This window comes from Hylobates moloch, unplaced genomic scaffold (assembly GCF_009828535.3).
Source record: "Hylobates moloch isolate HMO894 unplaced genomic scaffold, HMol_V3 SCAFFOLD_22, whole genome shotgun sequence".
NCBI classification, from domain to species: Eukaryota; Metazoa; Chordata; class Mammalia; order Primates; family Hylobatidae; genus Hylobates; species Hylobates moloch.
Window position 1 is genome coordinate 17,190,351 of NW_026652297.1, and position 27,915 is coordinate 17,218,265.

At 40.7% G+C, this 27,915-nt stretch overlaps 1 protein-coding gene across 6 annotated transcripts in view; it reads right to left on the reverse strand.

The window, feature by feature from the left end:
• TMEM108 (transmembrane protein 108) overlaps positions 1 to 27,915 on the reverse strand; it is a 371,331-nt gene that overhangs the window by 110,552 nt on the left and 232,864 nt on the right. The window lies entirely within an intron of this gene.

Below are 27,915 nucleotides of genomic sequence, written 5' to 3' on the forward strand. Positions count from 1 at the left end.
GCTACTAATTTATCTAGTTGTTCAGGCAAGAGGTGTATAAATGACCATGCAGGCAAGAAACAAATGCTCTTTTCTATTAACAATTTCACATAATTCTCCCTTCTATTCTGGGGCTTGATTAAAATGCAACTGAAATTGTCCCTCTTTTGGGATCTCCAGGTCCATCATGCTGAACCCAGCCTAAGGCTCCCAGTGAGCAAGGGATGATGTTGGGAACATAAAGTGTATCTTTGATTTTTACGCTACAGCAGCAAAATTCTCCATTCAGTGCTTCTGAATTTGCTTGCTCTTGAACCTAAGTGATTATCTGTGTTCAACAAAGTTAAACAAATTATTGATCTGTATATTTTTATTTTGAGAGTGTTTGGTAACCAATCTAAAAGGTGCCCTAACTAAAAATTTTTTTTGGTTTTATTTAGTTGAAGAGCAAATTTTAAAATTAAACCATCTATAGCAAACATCTATTTGTTTTAGGTGATGAGTATATCTTAGAAGATGTTTTGAAATCTTATCAACATATCTTCTCTCAGTGTTCATCTTATCATCTACCATCATTATATTGTAATTTCTATCTAGCACCTCCCAGAGACAACTGACAATCCCATACAAAGGAGCAAGGAAAAACATTCTTTGGCAAACAGAATGAACTGGCTAGAAGTAACTCAATTAACCTCCAGGATAACTTACAGAGGGTCGGGATTCAATAAAATCACATTTGTCAGTAGCCTGTTCAGGGAGTAGATACGCATGATATACTGTATTAGATACTTGACTAATCCATGGTGATTTGTTTAAACCCAGTTTTCACTGGGTTAATAGAATCATTAACTGAGGTCACTCATACCCATAGATATACTCAACCTTGATCCTTTTTTTTTAAAAGGTTTTATAAGTAAGGTTTGGGAAGAATTTTAATCCATATTCTTTATGAGTGATCTGCTCTTTTTTTTTTTTGCAGAAACTCAATTATTTTATTAAGTACAGTATTGTTGAATAGCTAAGTTCTAGGGTTTGAGTCAAATGAAATTTTTTTTTTTATTATTATACTTTAGGTTTTAGGGCACATGTGCACAATGTACAGGTTTGTTACATATGTATCCATGTGCTGTGTTGGTTTGCTGCACCCATTAACTCGTCATTTGGCATTAGGTATATCTCCTAATGCTGTCCCTCCCCCCTCCCCCCAACCCACAACAGTCCCGGAGTGTGATGTTCCCCTTCCTGTGTCCATGAGTTCTCATTGTTCAATTCCCACCTATGAGCGAGAACATGTGGTGTTTGGTTTTTTGTCCTTGCGATAGTTTACTGAGAATGATGTTTTCCAGTTTCATCCATGTCCCTACAAAGGACATGAACTCATAATTTTTTATGGCTGCATAGTATTCCATGGTGTATATGTGCCACATTTTCTTAATCCAATCTATCGTTGTTGGACATTTGGGTTGGTTCCAAGTCTTTGCTATTGTGAATAGTGCCGCAACAAACATACGTGTGCATGTGTCTTTATAGCAGCATGATTTATAGTCCTTTGGGTATATACCCAGTAATGAGATGGCTGGGTCAAATGGTAGGAAGCTTGAACTGGGTGGAGCCCACCACAGCTCAAGGAGGCCTGCCTGCCTCTGTAGGCTCCACCTCTGGGGGCAGGGCACACACAAACAAAAATTCAGCAGGAACCTCCACAGACTTAAATGTCCCTGTCTGACAGCTTTGAAGAGAGTAGTGGTTCTCCCAGCACGCAGCTGGAGATCTGAGAACGGACAGACTGCCTCCTAAAGTGCGTCCCTGACCCCTGAGCAGCCTAACTGGGAGGCATCCCCCAGTAGGGACAGACTGACACCTCACTCAGCCAGGTACTCCTCTGAGACAAAACTTCCAGAGGAACTATCAGACAGCTGAATTTGTGGTCTCATGAAAATCCACTGTTCTGCAGCCACCACTGCTGACACTCAGCCAAACAGGGTCTGGGGTGGACCTCTAGCAAACTCCAACAGACCTGCAGCTGAGGGTCCTGTCTGGTAGAAGGAAAACTAACAAACAGAAAGGACATCCACACCAAAAACCCATCTGTACATCACCATCATCAAAGACCAAAAGTAGATAAAACCACAAAGATGGGGAAAAAACAGAGCAGAAAAACTGGAAACTCTAAAAAGCAGAGCACCTCTCCTCCTTCAAAGGAACGCAGTTCCTCACCAGCAACGGAACAAAGCTGGACGGAGAATGACTTTGACGAGTTGAGAGAAGAAGGCTTCAGACGATCAAACTACTCTGAGCTACGGGAGGAAATTCAAAACAATAGCAAAGAAATTAAAAACTTTGAAAAAAAATTAGAAGAATGGATAACTAGAATAACCAATGGAGAGAAGGGCTTAAAGGAGCTGATGGAGCTGAAAGCTGAGGCTCAAGAACTACATGAAGATTGCAGAAGCCTCCGGAGCCGATGCGATCAACTGGAAGAAAGGGTATCGCTGATGGAAGATGAAATGAATGAAATGAAGCGAGAAGGGAAGTTTAGAGAAAAAAGAATAAAAAGAAATGAACAAAGCCTCCAAGAAATTTGGGACTATGTGAAAAGACCAAATCTACGTCTGATTGGTGTACCTGAAAATGACGGGGAGAATGGAACCAAGTTGGAAAACACTGCAAGACATTATCCAGGAGAACTTCCCCAATCTAGCAAGGCAGGCCAACATTCAGATTCAGGAAATACAGAGAACGCCACAGAGATACTCCTCGAGAAGAGCAACTCCAAGACACATAATTGTCGGATTCACCAAAGTTGAAATGAAGGAAAAAATGTTAAGGGCAGCCAGAGAGAAAGGTGGGGCTACCCACAAAGGGAAGCCCATCAGACTAACAGCCGATCTCTCGGCAGAAACTCTACAAGCCAGAAGAGAGTGGGGGCCGATATTCAACATTCTTAAAGGAAAGAATTTTCAACCCAGAATTTCATATCCAGCCAAACTAAGCTTCATAAGTGAAGGAGAAATAAAATACTTTACAGACAAGCAAATGCTGAGTGATTTTGTCACCACCAGGCCTGCCCTAAAAGAGCTCCTGAAGGAAGCACTAAACATGGAAAGGAACAACCGGTACCAGCCACTGCAAAAACATGCCAAATTGATCTGCTCATTAGCCCTAAACCTCACTACATAAAAATGTCTGCAGCAGGTGACTTATTAAGAATACCAAAAACCATCTTGCCAGCCAGCCAGAGCCTCAATTCCAGTAGCACCAAGGCAGGTCTTTGAGGGACCTGAGCCTCCTATTTGTCCAAGCTCCCTGCCTGTTTTTAAAGCAAAGAGGAGCATGGGATTCAACTGTTGGAAGCAGAGAAATAGAGAATACTCAAATGTGGGTATAAACTAGTTGCAAATCTAAGAAAATAGGGTTAGAGAAGCAGATAGCAGAAAGAGACTACCTAAAAAAATCAAACCAATCCAACTCATATTGGTCTGTTTTCTGCTTTCCTGATAAGAGAAGTTTTTTTAGTTACTAAGGCAGTGGGGATCTAGAGATAGGATCTATGTAAGTGTTCAGTGGATATACAGGTGTGCTCAGGACCATTTAGTGGCCAACGGCCCAGATATTTCACTACTGTTTTGTTCCCCTTGCTATTATCCTATGTAGCCCAAGGTTCATAGAGGTAGGAACATGTAAATCACAATTGAGAATTTTCAGAATTGTTGAAAAGCTGAGTGTGGGCCTGGTGCAGTGGCTCATAGCTGTAATACCAGCAATCTGGGAGGCCAAGGCGGGAAGACTGCTTGAGCCTAGGAGTTTGAGGCCTGCCTAGGCAACATAGTGAGAGTCCCATCTCTACAAAAAAAATTTTTTAATTAGCTGAGTGTGGCGGCATGTGCCTGTAGTCCTAGCTACTTGGGAGGCTGAGGTGGGAGGGTCCAGGAGTTCAAGGTTACAGTGAGCTATGAAGACACCACTCTATACCAGCCTGAGCAGCAGAGTGACACCTTGTTTCTAAATAAATAAATAAATAAATAAATAAATAAATAAATAAATAAATAAATAAAAGCTGGGTGTAGTAAATTAGAGATGACCACAGATTCTTTGCTGCTTCTCCCAATCATGTGTTTGTTTTATTTCTACGGGTTTGTGTGGCTCAGAAGAAGAGATCTTTATCACTGTACATCATCCCACTGAGATACTATAGAAGGAGTTTATTGAAAATTTATGGGGTTCCACTCTGGAGGTAATGTTTGTCTTGAGGTTTGATATTTCATTTATTAATTCAACACACATTTAATGAGAACCTATTGTGTTCTGTCACACAAGTGACCAAATGCTTAGGGAATGATGAGGTAGTTGTGAAAGTCTTCATGTGCGTGCTATAACTGGAAATACTACTGGAGGTGACACCATTGGGTCAAGATAGCTTCATAAGTTCATGTCATGAGGTGCCCCCTCCACCTCAAACACATAGCAATGCCAGTTATAATACAAAAATAGAAAACTAAAAAGATATGACTGGACTCCAAAACAAGATAAACATATCCAAGGGCCAGAACAGAACAGAAAGGCAAAGCAGTGAGGGGGTGCTGAAGCAGCTGGGCGCCCAGTCTGGAGGCAAGCAGGCAGTGATGGTGGTCTAGCTCTTGCAGGAAAAAGGGACTAAAGTGACTCATAAAAACTAGGGGATTGGGATTAGGCTCATGGCCTCATGTTTGGGGCTAAGATAGAGCTCTTTTGCTTGAAAAAGTAGAGTGGAAAAAATGTGCCATTGCTTGCTACTGCTAGGGGCTATAGCTTTTAGCAAGTGGTAGGTCTACAAAAGAAGAACAAAGACATGGTCTGATCAGAAACTGAAGCAGGCTGCCTGTGGGTGCTTCAATATTAACAACGTCTCTCTGAGGCAAGAGCTTCAAAACACCACTTAAAGACGTAATTCTAGACTGCTGTCCCAGTGGAGAATACTGAAAACCATTAAATAGGAAGGGTGGACTTCCTTCCCAACTCTGCTTCCCCCAGCCACAGAAAAAATAAATTATCTTTCACTTAAAATGAGCTTGAAAATCAAAATTCTAAAACACAGGAGGAAACCTAATAATAACAAAATCAGCGATTGCTTTTAAAATTTATTCTACATCTGTGTTATCTAATATGGTGGCCACTAGCCTTATGATTTACATTTAAATAAAAATTAATTAAAATCAAATGAAATTCAAGGACTCAGCCATCATACTGGACAGTGCAGATGTAATTTCTTTTATTGCACAGCACTGTAGATGAAATATATTTTATAAAACAATTCAGCAATGATTTTAAAACAAATTTATGATGCTCAAAAGATAAATGAAGAAATCTCTTCCACTTGAAAAAAGAAATTATAAAACAAAGAATGCCAAAATGAGGCAAGAACAAATAAATAAGAAAGCATTGGTAAACATACTCATCAAAGTAAAACAAAAAACAAAAAACAAAAAACTTGAAACATGGAATAAGCCTTAGGTAGTGATTCAAGAGAAGACAAAACTGAGGAATTAATCCAGCATGTAGCACAAAAAGAAAAACTGAAATGATCTTGCAAAAACTAGTTGAGAAGGAGGGTTGTAGATAATTCTTGGTTTGAATACGATAGTGTTTTGTCATTAATCTGGGATGGTCTGAACAACAGAGGCAGCAATTCAGAAAAATAATATGCAAAGAAGAGAAGAAAGCCATTTTTTGGAAGATGTAAACTCAAAACAGCTGGCTGATCACCAAACAGTCCTTAGTCACAGCAGCCATGGGAGCTGGGATTCAGCATTTCCAGGGATGTGCTGGCTGTGACCTTTCAGGCTCCTATCCCATGCAAAGAGGACAAGGTAGGAATGTCAGCCATTGTGTAGTGAAGGTGGCCATCTGAAGACAGACTGAAGGAACAAGGAGAATCTGTTGTTGGTGCTTAGAAACTAGTTTGCCTGAGAGAGGTAGGCCCCCAGATGGGAGGCCTAAGCACTGCTGGCCCCTTGAACAAACGGCCCTTTCTATGCATAAATTACTTAGGACTCTGGGAAGTATGAGACTCTCAACAGAGGGTGTGAAGGTGGAGGAAAGGGCTAACCCTGCAGAATCCAGCATGATTCCACCTCGCTGACAGAGACTGAAGGTAGTGTGAAGAGCTGAGCAATAGAAATGGCTGGAACATGACATGCCCTGCAGGGGGATATATGCTGCCTCTTCCTTCTGTCTTGGAGCTGGTGACTAAATAGAGGAGCCCAAAAAGAAGGATGAGAAAGACATGGCTGGCTGCAGGGCAAGCTACACCCTCCTTGACCCTGAAGCACCATGCAATCTCTAATAGCCCAGTGGTAAGGAAGACTTCCTGTCAGAATGCTTTAGAACTGTGCTTTCCAGTATGGTAGCCACTAGGCACATGTGACGACTGAGTGCTTAAAATGTGGCTTGTCCACATTTGCTACCTGGAAACATTCTGCACAAGTCTTGCCTCTTACATCTCTTGGTTCAGAAATGCTATTGCTGAGTTTTCTGAGTATCTGAGAGACACTAAATACGTGGCATATGAATTATAATTTTCAAAAACACAGACAGCAACACCAGACACCAACTGCAATTTTATCTTTCTTTGAAATTTCAAAGTTCGCATGCTCTATCTCACTGCCATTGTTAGAAACATCAGTTATCAGCACACAGTACTATAATTGCTGAAGGTGTAAGAAATTAAGCTTCATCTGGACTGACCCTATGACAGAGCTTGAAAGGTGTTTTTGGAAGAGTTCCCTGATTCAGTCTCTTATTTGTCTCACTTTCAAAAAGCAGACTATAGAGGAAAACTGCTAACTTTCTGGTTGCTCAGATTCTGAAAAAATAGCACTTTCCTGTAATTAAACTGTAAGGAGTTAATTGTAATTAAATTGCACAGCATATGAGAAAATCTGTCACTTCTCAGAATTAGCTCTGAGAATAAAACTGAAATGACAGGGTAATTAAGACCTGAAATGCAGAGGTTTTCAGATGGTTCTTGTCCAGGATGGAATACACGGTTATTTCCTGAAATCTTCGTTGCGTCATTTTCCCTCACGCTGGTAGATAATCAGAAAGATTACCACACCTCCATGCATAGGATGCTGGGTTATTAATCTGGGGAAGAAATTTTTTCTCTACCTTTTATTTGCTTAAATCCAGAGGTAGATATAAACCACCGCCACCTCACTCTTTACAAAAATCCTATTTAAAAATATTTTTTAAATGGCATAAATAATTATATTTTTAACATTTAAAATCTAAGTAATGCAGATAAGACAAAAATTCTCACTACTCTTGCTACCCCTCATCTACTCTGCTGCCCAGAGTAAACTGTTACTACCTATTTGTGTGACCTTCCTGAGTTTTCTTGTTTATACACATACATGTCTACACTAAGATAAGCCTTCACATAAATAACACCATATTATAAGCATTGGTTTTCATTTATCCATATGTTTTGGAAAATGTTCCATGTTAATACCAATGAACCTTACTCTGTTTAACTGCTCCTTAGTATTCTCTTAAATAGTGGTACTTTTTTTTTTTTTTTAAATCAAATCATTCCTTTATGAGCATTTACGGGGCATTATGCCCCACTTTTCATTATTACAAACAATGCTGCAATGTACTTCACCTTTCATAAAGAGACATGGAGACAGGGAGTAAATACGTTTTTAACTTTACAAAAAAACAGAAGGAGAAATAAAATTATGATGGGCAAATGGAGAAGCACAATAGCAAAACAATGGCATGTTTTCAATTGGTGCCAGGTACAGGGGATTCTTCTTGGGTACCACCTGAAAACTTGAATTAAACATCCATGAATTAAAATGACAAGCTGAAGAAAGTGTTCTAAGCCCATCAGAGATGAAGAGTTTATGCAAGGATGTAAGAAACAAGATGACTGTGTAAAGAAACATGGATATGTTGTGGTGGGAGAAGAATGTAAATGAGACTGTGATCCTGTATCTCTGGAATCCAGCAGGGAGCCCCATGTAGCTTTAAATACAACTAGGAAAACCTGAGAAGGAGAGCCTTGTAAATCCCTTTTAGAGTCCCTTTTGATTCTTATTTGCTTAATTACTCTCTTACCTCAAAGAAAAGCAGCAAAAGTAGCTTTGGCAGAAAGGCCTGTGGCCAAGAAAACTCAGCTGGAGTCAAAATCAAAATTTTTCTAAAAATACTCTTTTGTCCTTGTCTATCTTATTTTATATTTTATTTTATTTATTTTTTTGAGACAGTGTCTCACTCTGTCGCCCAGGCTGGAGTACAGTGGTGTGATCTCGGCTCACTGCAAGCTCTGCCTCCCGGGTTCACACCATTCTCCTGCCTCAGCCTCCTGAGTAGCTGGGACTACAGGTGCCCGCCACCATGCCCAGCTAATTTTTTGTATTTTTAGTAGAGACGGGGTTTCACCGTGTGAGCCAGGATGGTCTCGATCTCCTGACCTCATGATCTGCCCACCTTGGCCTCCCAAAATGCTGGGATTACAGGCATGAGCCACCAAGCCCAGCCTGTCCTTGTCTATCTTTTGGGATAAGCCATCATGTGCTGGGATATTCAACTAATTTAGTCTTACTAGTAGAAGGAGTCATAGGGATGATCAAACCCACCCTCCTACATGGTAGAGAAGGTAACCAAAGCCCAGAGAGGGAAAGTGACTTAGGCAATGTCATAGAGCTGCTTAGCAGCAGAGCCAAGACCAGGAGAAATGCTACCCTGAACCAGCCCTCCACTGCTCACTGTAGCATGCCTCATTATCACCACCCAGTGTGCCAGCTGCTGTTGTACTTATGCCTCAAAGTGCCACCTCTGCTCATCACTTTCTTAGCCACGTGACATAACAGTTTTTGTTTAAACTAAACTTCTCTGTCCTTGGTTACAATGCAAAGAAAAAGATGCTCAACAGCTATAATTGTACTTAGCTGTGTGTGGTGTGTACCACAAAGGTTAACTTTTATCTGACGTTATAACTCTGCATACTCTTGAAGCATGGCTCTCTGGCAAAACCACATACACACACCTGTGTGTGCACACCCTATTTTTTCTAAAGTGGTTATTTTCCCATCAAAACCAAATTTATAAACTCCAATAGAATGACCAGGCCCTGGCTCTCATTTTCCCGCTTTGATCTGACTATATTTAAACATGTGAATCCCCTGATTCCCATTCTCTCTTTTTTTGCCCTGCAGTTTAAACATTATTTACTGATTTCATTCAAGACTGTATTTCCTTCGTTGTGTTTGACTCTGGTAGACTGCAAAAAGGACTGCAGTTCTTCCCTTCATAGTATTTATGCCCCTTACAATGTGACTCTGAAATTCTTTCCCATCAAGAGGTGAAGTTTATTTTCCCATTCCTTGAATATAGGCTTGCCTTGTGACTTGCTTTGGTCAACAGAACACAGTAGAAGTGACAGTGTGAAAGCTTTAAGGTTGGACCTCAAGAAGGCTCATATATTTCCAATCTTTATTCTCTGGGACACCTGCTCAGCCTCCATGTGAATAAGCTTGAGCTAGCCTGCTGTAGCATGTGAAACCATGTGGATAAAGTTAAGTAGTCTCAAATGAGGTCATCTGAGACCAGCCATCCCTGCAATTCACTTGGCAGCTGAGCACAGAGGCATGAGTGAACCTAGTCAAAACCAGAAGGACTACCTTGCTGAATCCAGTCCAGGTTGCTAGCTTGTAGAACTGTAAGCCAAATAAATGATGGTTGTTTTAAGCCACTAAGTTTTTGGGGCATTGTTATGTAGGAAAAGCTAACTGATATAGATCCCTTTATTTGTGTCCGCAGGAATGTTAATTAAATCGGGCCTCACAGAGCAAATGGATTACGTTTTCCACTTAGTTCTGTATATTATCTACATGAGCAATGAAAATTTAGAACAAAAATTTTCTTGAAGGGAATGGGAAAATGGGAAAAAAACTGAAGAACTTTTGATTTTCACTTTCCCCCTACACTCAGCCCACCCCAACATCTACAGCCTGTGATTAAGGAAATAAATAGAAATGCAAAGGATATAGGGCATTCCATTAATCAATGCTAGGGTAGTAAGACAAGCAGCAGAAAATTTTCTCTTTACACAAAACCATACAAAATATATATTGGGAAAAATCATCTGGGGGCAGGGTGAAAACCCTGTAATTTTTCCTACATGTTGACTTTCCTGGTTTTTGCTGCACTATTTCTTTCCCTCTGTCTTGGGGTCTATCTCAGATAGGCGGCATCTCGTCTGCCCTGCTTCAGACTCCTTAGCAGGGGAGAAGAAACACCACCTCACCTGACTCCTCTGACTGGGGATCTTTTAAATCCTTCTTAAGCTCTAGACACTAACTTTTGGGGCTTCCTTCATGCCACATTTAACATATTAAAATGTGCCCACATATCAAAATTTAATATAATCTACATAGAACTCTTAAGGGGCAAGTTGCTCTTGACTAGTTGGCATAATATTATATTTTACATCCAGCTAATTATACATTTTAATTTCTACTTTGCAGTTTCCTTTTTGTATCCTGGAGTCATTCTGTTGTTAATGTTCAGGTCTGAAACATTTTCATAGGCCCTGACAAGCTCATAGATTCTATTCTGGGCTTTGTACCTGTAAATGCCTAACAGGAAAGTTACCCTGACCTAGTTAATCAAACAACAGGCATTTACTGAGCACCTAATATCTATAAAGTGCTGTACTGAAGTCTTCATCAGATTCATTCATTAGGCAGCCATCTACCATGTCCAGGCACTGAGTATGGTACATGGCTGCTGGGAATGAAGATAAAGTCCCCTCAATTCCTGCCTTTGAGGGGTCTGCCTTAGCCAACCAAGGGATGGCCCAAAGTAGAGCAAATTCAAGAAACTGTGGAGTTACGAGAGGCCCCAGAATATTTTCCTTTAATCTACCCAAGGGTGAGCAGGGTCATTTGGGGTCATTACTATCTGCCACTTCTGGTAGCAAAGGGAGACTGGACAGGCTGTCCTAATTCTTACTTGCAAGTGACCTTGGGTTATGTCTTTACATTCCTTTCTCATCAAATCTAGGATGGTCTCATGATAGACATGGTGGTCTCCAGACCCAGACAGAAAGCAGGACTTGGGAGTAACAGGTGTCTCAAAACTCATAGCTGATTGTCGTACACCACAGTGATGATGATGGAGGTAGCACAGAGGATTTCGTCCATGCGTGTAGACCTGTGCTGAGGCAGAAGTTGTGTCGAAGTGCAAGTGCTTACTTTGACACAGCGTGTTTTAACATCTGCTAGAGACTAGGCTGGTTTGCCCAACCCTCACAAGATATACTCGATAGTCTGAATAGGCAAAACACTAGGCCTTGAAGGGCCTGGTTTTAAGTAAGCCCCCTTAGGCCTCTTTAAAGGCACCACCTCAAGAATCAACTCAAGGGTGGTGTTTTACCTCAGAGCTCCTCAAACTTTCATGTATGTCCTCAAACTTTTCATGAATGCTCCGGACAATTTACATGTTGTTAAAATGTAAATTCTAATTCATTAGGTCTGGGTGGGGCCTGAGAGTCTGCATTATTCGTTTTATCCCTGGTGATGTCAATGCTGAACTACACTTGGGTAGCTAGGCTGTACATTACATAGCCCCTTACAGTTTACCACGAGCCTCCTTGTATAGTCACGTGCCACATAAGGACATTTTGGTCAGTGAAGGACTGATATATGATGGTGGTAACATAAGATTATAATACTAGATTTTCATTGTACCTTTTCTATGTTTAGATATGTTTAGACATACAAATATTTACCATTGTGTTATAATTGCCTACAGTATTCAGTACAGTAACATGCCACACAGGTTAGCCTAGGAGCAATAAGCTGTTCCATAGAGCCTAGGTGTGTAGTAGACTGTACCATTTAGGTCTGTGTAAATACACTCTACAATGTTCACATAATGGTGTTAGCATGATGAAATCACCTACACACATTTCTCAGAACATATCCTGTTGTGAAGCAATGCAGCACTGTACTTTATCTCACTTGTTTAATCCACCAACTATATGGAGCACCAGTGTCCCCATTTTATAAATAAAGCAATAGGCTCGGAATGGCCTGCCTTAAAATCACCAGCTACTAAGTGGCAGAGCCAGCATTCTAATTCAAATCTTTTGATTTCTAGTTCAGCATCATTGCTATTCACTCACAGCCCCAGACATGTTTTTCTCTTTACTTTTACTTCCCATGTCTTGTGAGGTCATTTGTCTGAAGGTTAAAGTCCAGAGTTAATTCCATCCTTTTCAAACCTTTTGAGCCAATAACCTGACCTTGCTTCTCATGCTGTGTGGCAGCTGTGGAAGAAAAGATTTTCAAAAGCATTCTTGAAAAGGCTTGCTGTAGTTTTGTTCAAAGTGATTATGCCACTAGGAAATGAATCATGCTTGGAAATACTGCTCGAAGTTGCCAGCTGAATAGGCTTTCCACTGGGGTTTGCAATAAGGTTTCAAATGGGGCAGAGCCTGAGTCTCTGGTCCACAGATTTGGTGACAGATTGCTGCTCCTTGCACCTGATGAAAATACAAGACTCTGGAGCCATCAAGTCATGGTCTTTCTATGGAAACAAAGACATATTTAATTTTGGGGAAATATCTATTGCATGCCACTCAGCAAGATGCCTTGCAAACATCACCTCCAATCTTAGCAGAAAGGCTGTGAGGTAAGTTACAGTGCCCCATTTTACAGATTAGGAAACTAAGGCTCAGCAAGATTAAATACAACAATGTGGTGCCCGGCGGAACGCCAGGGCTGACTGAGTCTGGTGCATGGGCTCTTACCACTACACTAAATCCTGAAACTGAAAGTCAGTGAAGTTCTAATTTGGGCAGCTCCTGATTCAGGGAGTCAGGGATCCTCACCTCTCCCATGGCTATCCCTTTGGAACATCTATCTTTGGATGGTGTCATGCTGTTGTTCTTTTATCTTTTATTTAAACAGTTTATAGAAAAGTTACAAGAATAGTATAACAAACTTTTGTACTCTTTAGAGAGATTTACTAATAAGTAACTTTTTGCCACATTTTAAAGTGGATATGCATGATTGTATTATTTTTTTCTGAGCCATTTGAAACTATAAAGAAACCTTTTACCCTTAAGAAGGTAAAAACTAGGAACAAAGAACAAAGGCATTCTCTTACATAACCACGGTACAATTATGATCAGAAATTTTAACAATTACAAAACTACTGTCTAATAAATGACCTATATTCAAATTTCACCAATTGTCTCAATAATGTCCTTTATAGGAACATTTTTTTTTTCTGGTCCAGAGTTCAATCTAAGAACACATACTGCATTTGCTTGTCATGTCCTTTTAGTCTCCTTTGATCTGAAACAGCTTCAGTCAGGTCACTGCTCTTGATCCAGCACCTCACACGTCATTAGAAAGGGTGGCACTAAAGTTTGAGGGACCCTGAGTAGACCCCACTGAATGAACAGATATCATGTCATCCTCTCCATAGTCTGTCAAATTTGCCACCTGCTTCTGCTGACTCTCTCTGGGATACATAAAGCCCCATATTGGCAGGGAATGCTGGGAATGACGCTGTTTACAGAAGCCGAAGCCACTTTTGATGCAGGCTCTGAGCCTCCCCAGCCATGCACCTGGGTGAGCCAGATGGTTCTTAAAGCAGCACTTCCTCTTGGCACCTCTTAATTTCTGAGGCATTTAGAGACAGAGTTATGCTCTCAACAAACGCCCACCACTTCCCACCCCATATTTAAAAAAACAGAGATAGTTCCTAGTTCACTCTCTTCAGTTTTCTTTCTGGAATCCTTGATAGAGATTAAGAAACCCCCAAATCAGGGGCTACATGATTGGGGTGTGGCTATGACCTGACAAGATTCTTAAGGGCTTTAAGACAGTCAGTTAAGAACACCTGTTAGATTAGCCTTCTGCCATGATCAAGGCCCACATCAGGATTGCAAATGCCATACCTGTAGCTGAATTCTTTGTCATTCCTAATTTTTTGGATTCTAGAATCAAAACAACCAGATTTCCATTCTCCTTAACCATCCAGCCTGCTTTATATGGTCTTTCTGAGCAAACATGATACAAGATGAGAAAGTCTTCCCTTACACTCCCTTGGCTGGCCCCACAAGAAGCAGTAACCACTTGCTGAAATGGCTTTTAACATGATAGAGGTGCCAGAGTTAAGACATAAAATGCAGGACACTCAGTAAAATTTGAATTTTATATGAAATTCAAATATTGTATGGGACATGTTTACACTTAAAATGTGTTTGCTATTTATCTTAACTTCAAATTTACCTGGGGATCTTATATTTAATCCAGCAATCCTAAGTCTCCATGGCCTCCATGGGTCACCCTTTCAGCTTGCTGGAGACAATTACTACTACTGAGAGTCAAAACAAGGGAGACGATTTAACCAGAATGCCACGTCCATGGCTAGTCAAAGGACAACTGCACTGCCATAGTAATGCTGGGCCAATTTTTGACAAATAAAGCAACTAAGCAAATACTGAACCTAATACTGAACAGTTTTTGTGATACAGACTCACAATCCTTTATCTGCAATTTCAAAAGGCAAATTCTCTGAAAAATGAAAGTTTTTTTTTCTGTAACTCACTTGGCAGCAATACTCAACCTATATAAAGCTATTTATTGTCTTTCTTTATCTCAGTGTGTATTGTCATACTTTTTGCTACAGAAATATTTATTTGTTTGATCATGGAGTGCTGCTCCAGATCCCCCTGGGGTATTAATAAATAATAAATACCGTATTTCATTTTAAAACATAAAAAATTCTAAATTATCCATCTAACCTCAAGAGTTGCAAGTAAAAGATTGTGACAGACAGAAAAAAAATTAATAGCCAGAAAAGAGTCAGGGCTGCATTATCCAATACAGTAGCCATCAGCTACATGTGGCCAAACTGAACCTTTGAAATGTGTCTAGTCTGAACTTCAATGCAATGTAAGTGTAAAATACACATTGGATTTCAAAAACTTAATATGGAAAAAGTATGTGAAAAATCCAGTTACATGTTAAAATAATATTTTGCATATACTGGTTAAATAAAATATATTATTAAAATTAATTTTACTTGCTTTTTATTTTAAATGTTGCTAAAATTCAGAAAATTAAGAATTACATATGTGGTTCCTATTATATTTCTAGTGGACAGTACTGCTTTTAAAGAGTACCTAAGGAAAAAACTCCCATTTTCAGTTGGGGAAACTAGATAAGAAAGTTACTGGGGTCACGTGGGCAGTTAGTTGTAGAGTCGGAGCTAAACCTTTGGTCTTCTGACTCCTGATCTAGCGCTCTTTCCCCTCCCCCATTAAAAGAATTAAGTCCTCTATACTTGATGTTGGAATTCTAAGACCACTTTTAGAGTTTAATTGAGTATTTATGGTTTTCGCTGATGGAAATAGGAAAATCAAGCACCAACTTGGAACCAATGGTTTTTAGATACTTCTTAGCAGATCTAGAGCAGTGGACTTCATTTAGAGACTCTGAGGTAAGCTCCTTCATCAGCTCTGCTGGCAATGGCTCAGGTGTAGAAACTCACACCCAGCAGGGAGGGTAGGAAATGTGTCTAACCCCCTGACTGGCAAATGGTACAAAGGTCCACTGCCTGCAGAAATGTGACCCCTTGACCCAAGGCATTCACTTAATTAGATACTTGTCACCCAGGGGAATGGTTGTTATTATTGCAGTGGGCAGGTTGTCATTTGTTCAGCAGTAACTACAGCTCTCCTACAGGAGGCAGTGGGAAAGGACTTCTTGCTCAACAGCACACCACTGTCTTTAGATAAATTCACAGAGAAACAAATCTACAAGGGAAAAAGAATGAAACACTTTGGGGGACAAAACAAAGCCCCCAGCTAAGTGGAAACCATTCTGTGAAAGTTAGGTACAGATTCCCTTTTGACACCTCCAAGCCAGGCTTGGGAAGATCTCCAGGCACTGTGCATGCAGAAGTACACTTGGTCCCTCCCATCAGAAGAGAAAGGAAAGGTTTGAGGCAAGAGAAGGAAAGAAGGGAGTCACTCATCAGCCACAGTTTAAATCACGACATACTGTCCTAACAGGATTCTCTACAGCCTTGACGGAAGCACAGTTTATGAAAAACAAAACAAAATGAAACCAAAGTCAGAAGGCTTGTCCTCAGCATACTGGAATAACCAAGAACAATCTGAGATGGGTCTTGTAGATGGGAAGGCAATGGGGCACCTGCTGTGCAGATAATTTTAGCTGTTTGAGAGCATCATTAGCTGTGTTCATTCATACAAACTCGCTGGGAAGCACTGGGGTGAAAAGAACTTGGCCTAGGAGTCACATAGGACTGGGTGTGAATTTTGACTCAACTGAAAAAGTACTTAACCTCTCTCAGCCACAGTTTCTTCATTAGTAAAACAGACAAGAAAATAAGCCCCCAAGGATTGCTGTTAGGAGTAAATGAGATGTAAAACCCTTGAAGAATAGCTATCCTATAAGACTGCTTGGTCTGACTGTTATGCCTGACCCTAAGTCTTCTCTCACAGAGTGGTAGTGAGTCATCCATCTCTCCTCTCCTCTATTCTCTTCAACAACACCATGGAGGCATGATTGGCTAATCTGTTTCTTCCTTTTGCCATGACTTGTTGCAAATGGACAAAATAGAGCATCTTGAAATGGAGCATTTTGTAATTTAACTGATTTAATGAGTCAGAAATTACTCAGCACATTTTAAAACAGTATCTGATTTACACCTTGACTAGCATTTAAAGCCTGCAGTTCTTCCACCACTCACCCAGGACTCACACTCCTGAAGAAGGGACTCTCCAAAGTTCAGGGAGAGGGACCCTTTGAAGTCAGTACCCACTCCTACTTCCTACCTCAGTCCTGCTGAGTACTTACCATGGGGAGAGAAAGGGAAGGAAGGTGCGGGAGGTAGATGCGGTGTTTAGTTTGACTATCAATAGGAAATAATAGCTATACTTCTTAAGTGATGGATAAAAATCCAAGGCTTCTGATGAATCATCAAAAGAAAGAATCTAAGAGTCTGGATACCACTGTGTTCACTTGGTAGGGAAAAAACCCACATTCACTCTTCATTACATTGGACACATCATAAGACAATTTTTATCCATAAGAAAACACATACATACTTAATTTTCTCCACCTTTAAGTCTCTTTTTAGACTAGGGTTATTTACCTGTGGTTCATTGATGGGTTAAAGGGGCTCATTAACCCACTAAAATTAAGGGCAAAGTTCTTGTGTATGTGTCGGTTTCTATGAAGAGGAAGTTTTATTTGATTCTCAGAGGGGTTTGTGACCCACCCCTAAATGTACACACAATGACAAACTACTGGGTAAACCACCTCAGAGCCTGGTTCCTTCTCTGTCTGTAATGGGGGCTCTTTTCATGGTTATCAATGGGGATGCTGTTGACATCTGGGGCTGGGTGATTTGTCATTGGTAGAACTGTTCCACTCAATATATGTTTAGCATCCCTGGCATCTGCCCATTAAATGCCAATATCATTTCCCAGTCACTGTGACAGCCAAAAATGGTCCCGTACATTTCCATATCCCTCTTAGAGGGCAATACCTCCCCTGGCTGAGAAGATCAGGTTCACCTTCCCCATCTTCTCTTTCTTCATCAGAAAAATGCAGGAGGTGAGTGAGATGACCTCTTGGAGCCCTTCCAGCTCTATGATTCAGTAGTATCTCATACATCACTCCCAACCCCTGCCCCTAGTGTAATGCTTGTTCCTAGTCATCCCACTATGCTGACAGATGTGTGCCCCTTGGGGGGACCTGCAAGGTACCATAAAAATTGCAAAGAACTGAGGCCTTGGTCCTAGACTTGGCTCTGCCTGTGGTTAGCTGCGTGACTTTGGGCAGTCTTTTAGCATCCCTGGCTTTAACCTCCATCAACTGTAAAAAGGATGAGTTGATTTAGAAGGTCAATGCCAGCTCTAAAATGGGATGATTCTTTGCAATAATGACCATAGGGTCTATGAGATTTCTGTACATCAAGGAAGTTCCTAGAAGTCTACTCTCAGATATTAAAATAAGTCCTCCTTTAGGAAACACACACACACACACACACACACACACACACACACACACACACGTACGTGTATGGTGTTCTTATAAGGCTGAGTCAGAGCAAGATACTCCACATGCCCCTCTGCCCCATTACCCTAAGTGTTAGATGACACAAATGAGATGCCTAAGAGAAAAAGTCCTACGGGAGGGAATATCCTATTTGGCCTTATTGACGAGAATCCAAGAATCTGCACAGCCTTAAGGAAACTGTGAGGCAAAAAGCTCAGCTGTTAACTCCTCTAAGAGGCCTTCTTTAGCTCCTACAGCAGAGTTAGGCACTCAAAACATAATTTAAATGCATTTTTATTGATTCATTAATTTTGCCAATAGCTGTTATTTGCTAATCTATTTGCCACTGTATCAAGTACATGAGGTCTTTGAAGACAGAGATCACGTAAGATTTCTCTTTGCCTTGTTGATACAAGCCCAGCACAGAGGCTGAAACACAGTAGGGACCCAGATGAATGCAAAAAAGCAGGAATAAGGCTGGCCCATGGGCTAGAGAGAAATGAGATGATTAAAACAAGCTTAGCGTGCTTCTAGGTGGGGCTGGCTCATGACAGTTTGTAAATGTAGGCTCCAAGCTTTGTCTCCTCTGACTCCTATAGGAGAGTCAGAGCAGCATCTGTTGTGTTAATCACTCTCTCCCTGCAAACAAGACACTTCCTGAACTCACACACTATCTGGGCAATCCTGTGAAGCCACCATACTGTTAATTCCTGCTATTTCTCTCTCGTGAATAGCATCTAATGGGCAGAAAGACCTTCTGCATTTTTCTCCAGAGACTTGACATCATATAAGAAATTATTTCCAAGAAATCACTTTTGAAATACTGAATTCAAATTTTCCTAGTCAGAAATGACAGCCTTGTAGTAGGAAAGTTTGTGGACCTTTTGAGACAGGTTTTGAACATAGTATTGAAAAGGTAAAAAAAACTAATATTTTTCTAATGACAAATGTGATGTGGTTGTTTCCAACTCCGCAGACAATTTACCTCTACAGGGTTGTCGAGCACTGCCTATTCTCTGGTCCTCCTCCTGTTTTCCGATTCTTTCCCTTCTGCAGCAGAACTCTTGACCTCCTCTCTCAACCAGTGAGCTGAGTCTTGTCTGGTCTCTACAATTGTCCATTTTGGCCCCTTGGGGATGGTGAGGAGGGCATGGTGTTGGGGGAAGGGCATGGCAAGATTGGCCAGATGTTGGGGTAGAGTTTGTGGATTGAAAGCAGGGTAGCGGGTTCATTTGAGGTAACTAGGAGTAGCAAAAACCAAAGAATAACAGAAGGTAGTGCCAAAATAGTGGTTGTGTCAAGAGGATGGCTTGGGGGCTTTGGAACTTCAATAATTTCATCAGCAATCCCTCTGCCCAAGCTGCACCAGAGAGAGTGAGGGCTGAGACTATGATCCTTTTCCTGACAGAGCTGTATGTTGCTTCGGTGAGCCTGGAGGGGTAGGGGTGTGTGTGTGTGTGAGAGAGAGAGAGAGAGTGTGCGTGTGTGTACATTCTTCGAACAGGCAGTCTTATAAAAAAAAACAGGGAGAAAATCCTGGCAGCAGAAGTTGGCGATTATGACCAAGGAATGGAGCCAGGCTGCAGCCATATTTGACTGCCAAGATCCTCTTGAGGGCAGAAGATGCTCATGATACCTGCCTACTTCTCGGTAGGACTCAGAAAATCTCTTCTATGGATTAGGACCGGTAGCCTCCAGTCTTCTTCCCAGCTCCATCCAGCAGCCAAAAGCAGCAGCAGGTGGTAGGAAGGACACAGGGTTAGGAGAAAGATCTGGATTCACCTTCTAGACTTGCCCCTGCAGATCAGCTATGCGACCTAGGGAAAGTCACAAACTCTCAGGGTTTTAATTGATTTATCTCCAAATAAAGATACGAAACAGGTTTCAAGGTCCTTTAGAATCTTAAATTTATTCAAATAATATTTATTGAGTGCCTGCTGTGTGCCAGGTACTTTCTAGGTGCTGGAAATATAGCAGCAAACACAAAAGACTAAAATACTTGTCCTCAGCTTGCATTCTAGTGGAGGGAGGCAGAGGGTAAAGATAATAATAACCTATACTGTAGTTTAGGAGGTAACCAGTATTATGGGATGAAATAGAGCACAGTAAGGAAAAGAGGACTTTGACTGGGGGAGGGGAGAATTGCAAAATCTCTAATATCTTATTTTCTAGAATCTCAGAGAATGCTTTCAAAGGCAAACCTCTGAGAAATGGGGATATGATGCCTATTAAGCTGAGATAAGCAAAAATAGGAAAAAGAGGCTTATCTTTCATAAGATTTGGGAATATTCTTAATTAGCATCCCTTCCCCCAACACTAGCTCACTCTAGGAGGAGGTAGATCTTACTTTTAATACTCACTCAAGGTTTGGTGTGGGAGTATTGACATGAAAGTCCTTGAAGTTCAGGAGGGAGTGGTATGATTGAAAACTTCCCTACCTACTCCTTGGGAACCCCAGAGGAGGAGGTGTTTATAGGTGACAAGCAGCTTTGAGCTCTTCTCCCTAAGGCTCTATAATTACTGGCAGTCTCAGATTTACTAGTCAGAAACATGTCTAACCACTCTAAATAGCAACGATAACTTCATATCATGTGAGAGTCCAATTAAAAACTGACTCAATAAATGAGCAATAACTCATTGGAAACTAAACTATCAGGGGTTGGAACACAGGAGGGAGTCAGGCAGAAGGGCCAAGGAAAAGGTACCAGTTTTCCTTTCACTTTTCCTCTATTTGGACATATGCCAATGAAGCCATTTAATCTCTAGTAGCTCCTGGAGCCAGTGACCCCAGTGCTCTTTGATGAGTTTACATAAAGTACCTCCTGATTAGTAGTAGGGACAACAGTTCATGCCTGGAGAAGAATGGGACTAAGGCTCTGGGAGGTCTGAAATCATTAGCCACCAAAACATTGGAACATGCTGCAAGAGGAAACTCTCCTCCCTCCATCAATAAAGTATTCTCATTGTGTCAATGCTCATTTATCAGTTTTTAAAAGGTAGATCTGTTTCTTGCTGCCTCCCTCCCTCCCCCCTTTCTCTATTTTTCTTTGCAGAACTAGCAGCATATTCATCTGAGTTCTGAGATCCAGCACTAATTGATTTATATAATTTTCTTAACTGTAAAGAGGTAGGTGGAAGAATGGAGGGGGAAAAACAAAGATTGACACATGGCCAATGTTGGCAGATGGCACTTGCCAGCCGGCAGACCAGGAGAACGTCACAAGATGCACTTGTGCTTAACAAGTTAAAAAAAACTACTGGATGGTGGTTCCTGTTGACCATATGCAAGTAATGAATTTCCTGGCAGACATTTACTGTGTGAGGCCCAGTAGTTAATTGGCTCCCACATCTAATCCCAGAAAAGACAATGCTTGGAAAGGTCATCTGGAAATCAGGACATTTTCCAGAATGTGCATTATCTTGTAGCTTTCCAAATCTCTGTTTATCACATTATTCCATTCCTCATGGCCCCTTTTCTGAAAATTTAGCTATCTTGTTCTTCAGACTCTGAGACCAAAGAAATAAGCTGGTTGGAAAATGATGTAAAGTTTAGAGCAGAGAAGTATTCAGTAGGTTTCCTCTGCTGGCAACATTTATTTACATGGTTACCATTTATAACAACAGAGAAAGCCCTTCTGTTATTAGATCATACCATATCATTACTGATGCTGTGAATGCCCAAAGCTCTCTGGATCTATTCTGTAGATTTCAGTAAAAATTTACAATATGCATTCTAGTTTTGAAGTAGAATAAACATGACTTCAGAGTCAGTCTTCTTTCCTCTGTGTTCCTAATTATTTCTACAACGTCCTCTATAATAGCACTTCTCAAACTTTTAGGTCCACGTGAATCAGATTCTATTATGTCTAACCTGATGCCTGGGAGTCTGCATTTCTACAATCTCCTAGGTAATGTTAAAGCTGCTTGTCCATGTACCACATTTTGAACAATAAAGGACTATATTTCTATGCCACAACTGCCCTGATATGGGCCCACATGATCTTGCTGGATTTCTGTGACAACTAACTGGCCCTTCTGTTCCAAGGACCTTTCTCCATACTGTCCAAGAAGCCTTTCTAAAATGTAAATCTGACATTGTCAATTCTCTTCTTACTGCCTCTGCAGCGGCTTCATGATGCCCACACGTGAAGTCTCAGCTCCTTATTGATGGTCTTTGGGCTCCTTCAGGATGGGGCTCTGCACCTAGCCAGCTTCTTCTGCCATTCCAGATCATAAGCTTGATGGCCTTGTGTGGTAGCCAGCTTCAAGATGTCCTCAATGATCCCTGTTTCGTGCCTTTGTGTAGTCCCCTCCCATGCTGAATAGGGCTGATCTGTGTAACCTCTAGGATTCTGTGTGACTTCCAAGGTTATTACATAAAAGATATTTTGGCGTTCACCTTGCCCTCTCTTCAGTCATTCACTCTGGGAGAAGACAGCTGTCATGTCACAAGGACATGTGAGTAGGTCTATCAAGAGACACACATGGTAAAGAATTGAGGAGGGCTCCTGTCCATTGCAACATGAGTAAAAGATTTTAGAAGCAGATCCTCTAGCCCCAGTCAAGCCTTCAGATAACTGTAGCTCCTGCTGACCCCTTGACCATAACCATAACCACATGACAGACATTTCATTAGAATCTCCAGTTAAGCCACTCCTGAATTTCTGATCTATAGAAATTGTGAGGTAATAATTTTTTATTGTTTTAAACCACTAAGTTTTGGGGTAATTTGTTATGCAGCAATAGTTGACTTCTCCTATTCACAGTATATAGTTTCCCACATAGTGCTGGCCCTTCTTCTTGGGATATCCTTCATCTAGGATAACTCCTATGCATCCTTTGAGATCCACTCTCTAGCTGCTTTCTCCAGGAAGCCTTGGTTGACGTTTTCTTGCAAGATTTGAGCAGACGCCTCTCCGCTGGGCTGCCATGATGCCCTAGGCATGTCTCCATTCTTGTATTTGCTATAATGTGTAGTTATTATCTATATGTCTGACAGTTCTACTAGACCCTGTGAGCTCTTTAGAGGCAGGGGACTATATCATTTTGGTATCCTCAGTGCCAGAGTACCTGGTACATAGTAGGCACTCACTACATGTTGGAATAAATAAATATCTGGTGTACCAAAATATCCTTTACCTTGGATTTTTTTTTTTTTTTTTTTTGAAATCTTGTTCCCAGGCGAGTCGTCCTGATTTTTTTTTTTTTTTGTATTTTTAGTAGAGACGGCGTTTCACTGTGTTAGCCAGGATGGTCTCGATCTCATGACCTTGTGATCCACCCACCTCAGCCTCCCAAAGTGCTGCGATTACAGGCATGAGCCACCACGCCCAGACACCTTGGGCATTCTTTAAACAACTGTCACTACTCGCCTGACCAGCCACGTCACATGGGTCAGCCAATATGCAATCCATTGACTGTTTAATTTCCAGTTCTTGCTCACACCACTCACTGACTGACTGACTTTAGTGCACTTAATCAGGAGAATATACCAGAATTATCTGTGGAGATTTAAAAACTATACAGTAAACCTTCATTTAATGTCATCCACAGGTTCTTCAAAGCTGAAACTTCAAGCAAAACAACTTACAACAAAACCAATTTTATTTTCTCTTCTACACTATGATGAAACAACACTGAACGTGTCATTTGAGGACCTAATGTATGTTGTTTTGCTTAAAGTCACAGTTGCCAAAAACCTATGGACAATGTTATGTGAGTACTTCCTATATTCTTATCTCAGTCCTGATCCCAAAGATTCTAAGTCACTAGTCATGTGGTAAGCTCCAGACATGCACATTTTAATTCTATAGGTGACTTTCCATACCAATGTTGATATTCATGAATTTGATATCTAATCTATGCCCCAATGGAGACAGGTGGTTTATAAGAATACAATTAGTAAAACAAACAACAACAACAAAAAAAACCCAACAGCAACCCCCAAAACTCCTCAATAGGGAAGTACATTAACAAGCACAAGTGATGATAAGGCTGGGTGGAGGAAGAATATTATCCAGAAAATCTAGGCTAGGGAAACTTTTTTAGAGCTTTCTTGGAGTCAAGGCAAAAAGAGATCTGAATATATTACACAATTCTCAATATTTGCAAAGAGTAGCATATAAGTTTGTCAGTAAAGACAACCTTTGTCCTAGTATTGCATTATAAGAGGAATTTATCTTACAGGTCTTGATATAAGAGGCACTGGACAACACAATGAATGGTATCTTTGGTAAACTTTTTAAAAACAAAAAAGTATAAGAATGTTTCACATACAGCCATTTTCAAGAAAAAGTCAAAAGCATAATGTTAAATTTTAGGTTGGTGAAGGTATTTCTACAAAGAGCCACATAATAAAGTATATAGCTTCCCTGTTATCTGCCTTGATATAGGAGAACTATGGAATCTGGAGGGGAAAAAGCATGCACATTCCATTTATTTTCAATGATCTCATTCAGGCTTTTTGCAGAAGCACAACAGCAAACACCTCTTCATTCCACCTCCTTACTTGGAAGTCCAAACTTGGGATATTCTCTCACTGCAGCTCTGCTTGTCAAGGATGGCAGGTTGAGATGGAAAGGTTAGAGGTGTAGATTAAATGCTAGCACATTGGTTCACAAGGGCTCCCACACATTGGGTTCAGAATCACTGCACCGCAGACTCAGCAAATGGTAGGAGGATAGGTATATTTTATCTGCAAGTGCTAGTGCCGAGAGTGCTGCACTGTAGTGCAGGCTACAGTGATCACATTCAACCCAAAGTATGTGTTCTGCCTACCAACAGGTTGGGAGCTCAAGGACCCATTTTTAAATGAATTATTTCAAAGCTTCAAGGTAGAACATCAAACCTCAAAGACATATAAAACGTTAGAGACAGGAACAAAAAGCTGTCTGGAGGAAGTAAGTTAATAGAACACATAACCAAAGGATCCTGTCTTGCCTGTGTCTGGCGATGATGATTCCTAGCAGATCTATGCTAATTGGATCCATCTGGGTATATGTAATCTTTGATTAATATGAGTGTTCAGAATGATCAGCAGTGAGGCAGCTGTACTCAGCATTTCAGTATCTTGGTCACCATTTTGTTGGTGTTTAGAGATGACTGTGGTGAGTGCTGGCGCCCAGCAAGAGTCATTCCTGACCTCTGGACTGCTGCTACAGTGGAGTGTGTCCTTGGACGCCACAGTTCCCAACATCTACTGCCTTAGCCTTCCCAGTGATTTTGGAAGCATAAAATTCCTTATATGCAATCCCTTTCTGCTTGAAATACCTAGAGTGATTTCTGTTTCCTGCACTGTTTTCCTGACTGACATGCCTGCATTATTTCATCTGGTCGCTTCAGTAAGCCTATAGGGTAGGTAACTTCACCATTGCTTGTTTTACGAATGACCTTCAAACCCTGTTCTTTTTATGGTAAGTGTTTTGCATATGCATGAACTCATCTTTTCTCCACAAATTTATACTTGCTTCACGGACTGTTCCAAAAGCCAGTGCATGCACTTAGACTATCACTACTTTTTTTTGTGTGTGATGAATTTGTAACCAAAGCAGACAGAAACAATATAATGACAACTTGCAGAGGAATGATGCTATCTTTGCTACAAAATGGTATTACACTTGTGGACATTAGTTCAATCCCAAGTTAGTTGGCTTCTTGCTGAGAATATCACAGTTTCAAGTTAATAGAATAAACTTCTAACCACAGACGTGCAGCTGCAAATGTGGCTCCTGCTCATGAGCAATCTGGACAAGAGAACATAGATGGCTGAAGTAATCTATTATTAACCGGGAAAACAGCGTGATGGATAGCTTTCTTTGGGTGAATTTTGTTTTTGAGACTGAGTCTTGCTCTATTGCCTAGGCTGAAATACAGTGGCACGATTATAGTTCACTGCAGCCTCAAACTCATGGAGTTTGAGCAGTTGGGACTAGATATGTGCCACCACACTCAGCTAATTTTTTTTTAAAAAGTTTTCTTTTTTTTGTTGTTTTTTTTTTAAGAGATGGGTTCTCACTACGTTTCTCAGACTGGTCTTGAACTCTTAGCCTCAAGTGATCCTCCTGCCTTGATCTCCCAAAGGGCTGGGATTACAGGTATGCATCATCACACCTGGCCTGTTATTTACTTCTTGAAAGTAGAATATCTAAAAATTTTCACTTCTACTTCCCTGATACTCCATAATTCACCTCTGAGCTGGACAATGATTATTTCCTTTGCAGGATGAAAGAATGACTATTCCATAAACAGACAAAATAACTGCTCCGAAAAAGGCTCAAGTTAAAGGAAGAAAACAATTATCTCTGAACTGGATGTGCCTTTTGCAGTAGCTCTCCTATCCCTTGTCCTCTCACTGCTGCTGTGTGGTCTGGAAAAAGACAGCCTGGCAGACTGACTTCTCCACCCTGCCCAAATGCTGCCTGCAAGTTTTGATTACATAGTTTTGGGATTATCTGTGTCCTTCTCTCTCTTCCATTGCTAATTTTGGGCCACTTCACTGTTTAGAAGTCTGTCCTTCCTGGGGTTGACACAAATGGTAAAATTCAAACTTAAGCAACAAATTTGACTTTTTAGTGTTATTAGAATCTCTAAGTATTATCACTCAAGAGCTTCTTTTCACCTTTCCAACAGGTCAGGGAACAAGGATACAGCGTTCACAGATTTGGGGAAAAATTTCATTGTTATACTTATGGGATTCGCCAAGCACTGAAATGGTTTATTTTACTTTAATTGTGATCAGGATAGAATAGAAACATAGCAAACAGTCCCAAACAAAGTATACTAGAAGAATTGATAGAGCTTTTAAAGGCAGCAAACACTCAGGTAATAACTTAGCTTCAGATGGCATGTTCTTTGCTACCTACTTGCTTATGCAGAAAATGGAATTCACCTAATTTCTCACTTGCCACTCCAGTTCCTTCCCTTTAATTTACCACTATAGTATTTCAATTATTTTTCTCTAAGAAAGTAAAAGCTCTCCAGTTCACCACACAAGGCTGTCTGGAGTCTTATAACACATATGGTCTCTACCTCACCTGAGGCATTCTCAAGAGGTCAGGATTTTTGCAAGAGAACACAGCAATTGGTTTACAAAGTGTTAGAAACCATTGCCTATGATCTACAGCAACAGAGAGCTTCCAAAAATACACAAGTTTTAAGTATTTCAATACAGGTTCCCGTTTTCACTCCATTAGCAGGGTATTCAGGACAAAAATTTGATTTATAATCATATACTTCAGGAATCTATTCTCAAGAGATTTGGAAAAGACGCCTGTCAGAAAAGGGAACATATTTGGAACTGCCAAGACTTCTGCAAAGCAACTCTTTTGCGTCAAAGGGGTGCAATTACTAGACTGTAAGTTCTTTGAAGGGAGCAACCATATCTTCTCTTGTGTGCATCCCCCACCTAGTGGGGCTTGGCACACAGCAGGGGCTTAATAACTAGCTAATGAACTGACTTCTCAGGAATTCACAAGTATTACAACACCCTCATCTCTATTGACAGTTAGTAGCCTCTAGGATACGTCTCCCTGCTTTTCCACACGCTGTATCTTAGTTGGTGGGTGCACAGCAACCCAAAGCAGTGAAGATAAAAGCTCAGTGCTATGTCTCTCCCATTTTTGTTTGAGCAATCTTTCTACATTACTATGGTAACGTCTGGTACCAGGATGCTCTATAAATGAAAACAGGGAGGAGGAGGAGATCATGAGATTGATGTAGTTCATAGAAAATCTGCCCAGAAGGCAACCTCCTTGGCAATTTGCAAAATTGTGCATGTCCTATTTTATAATAAATACATTTAAATAATACATGACACTATACAGAATAGACACAATATGTTGAAACA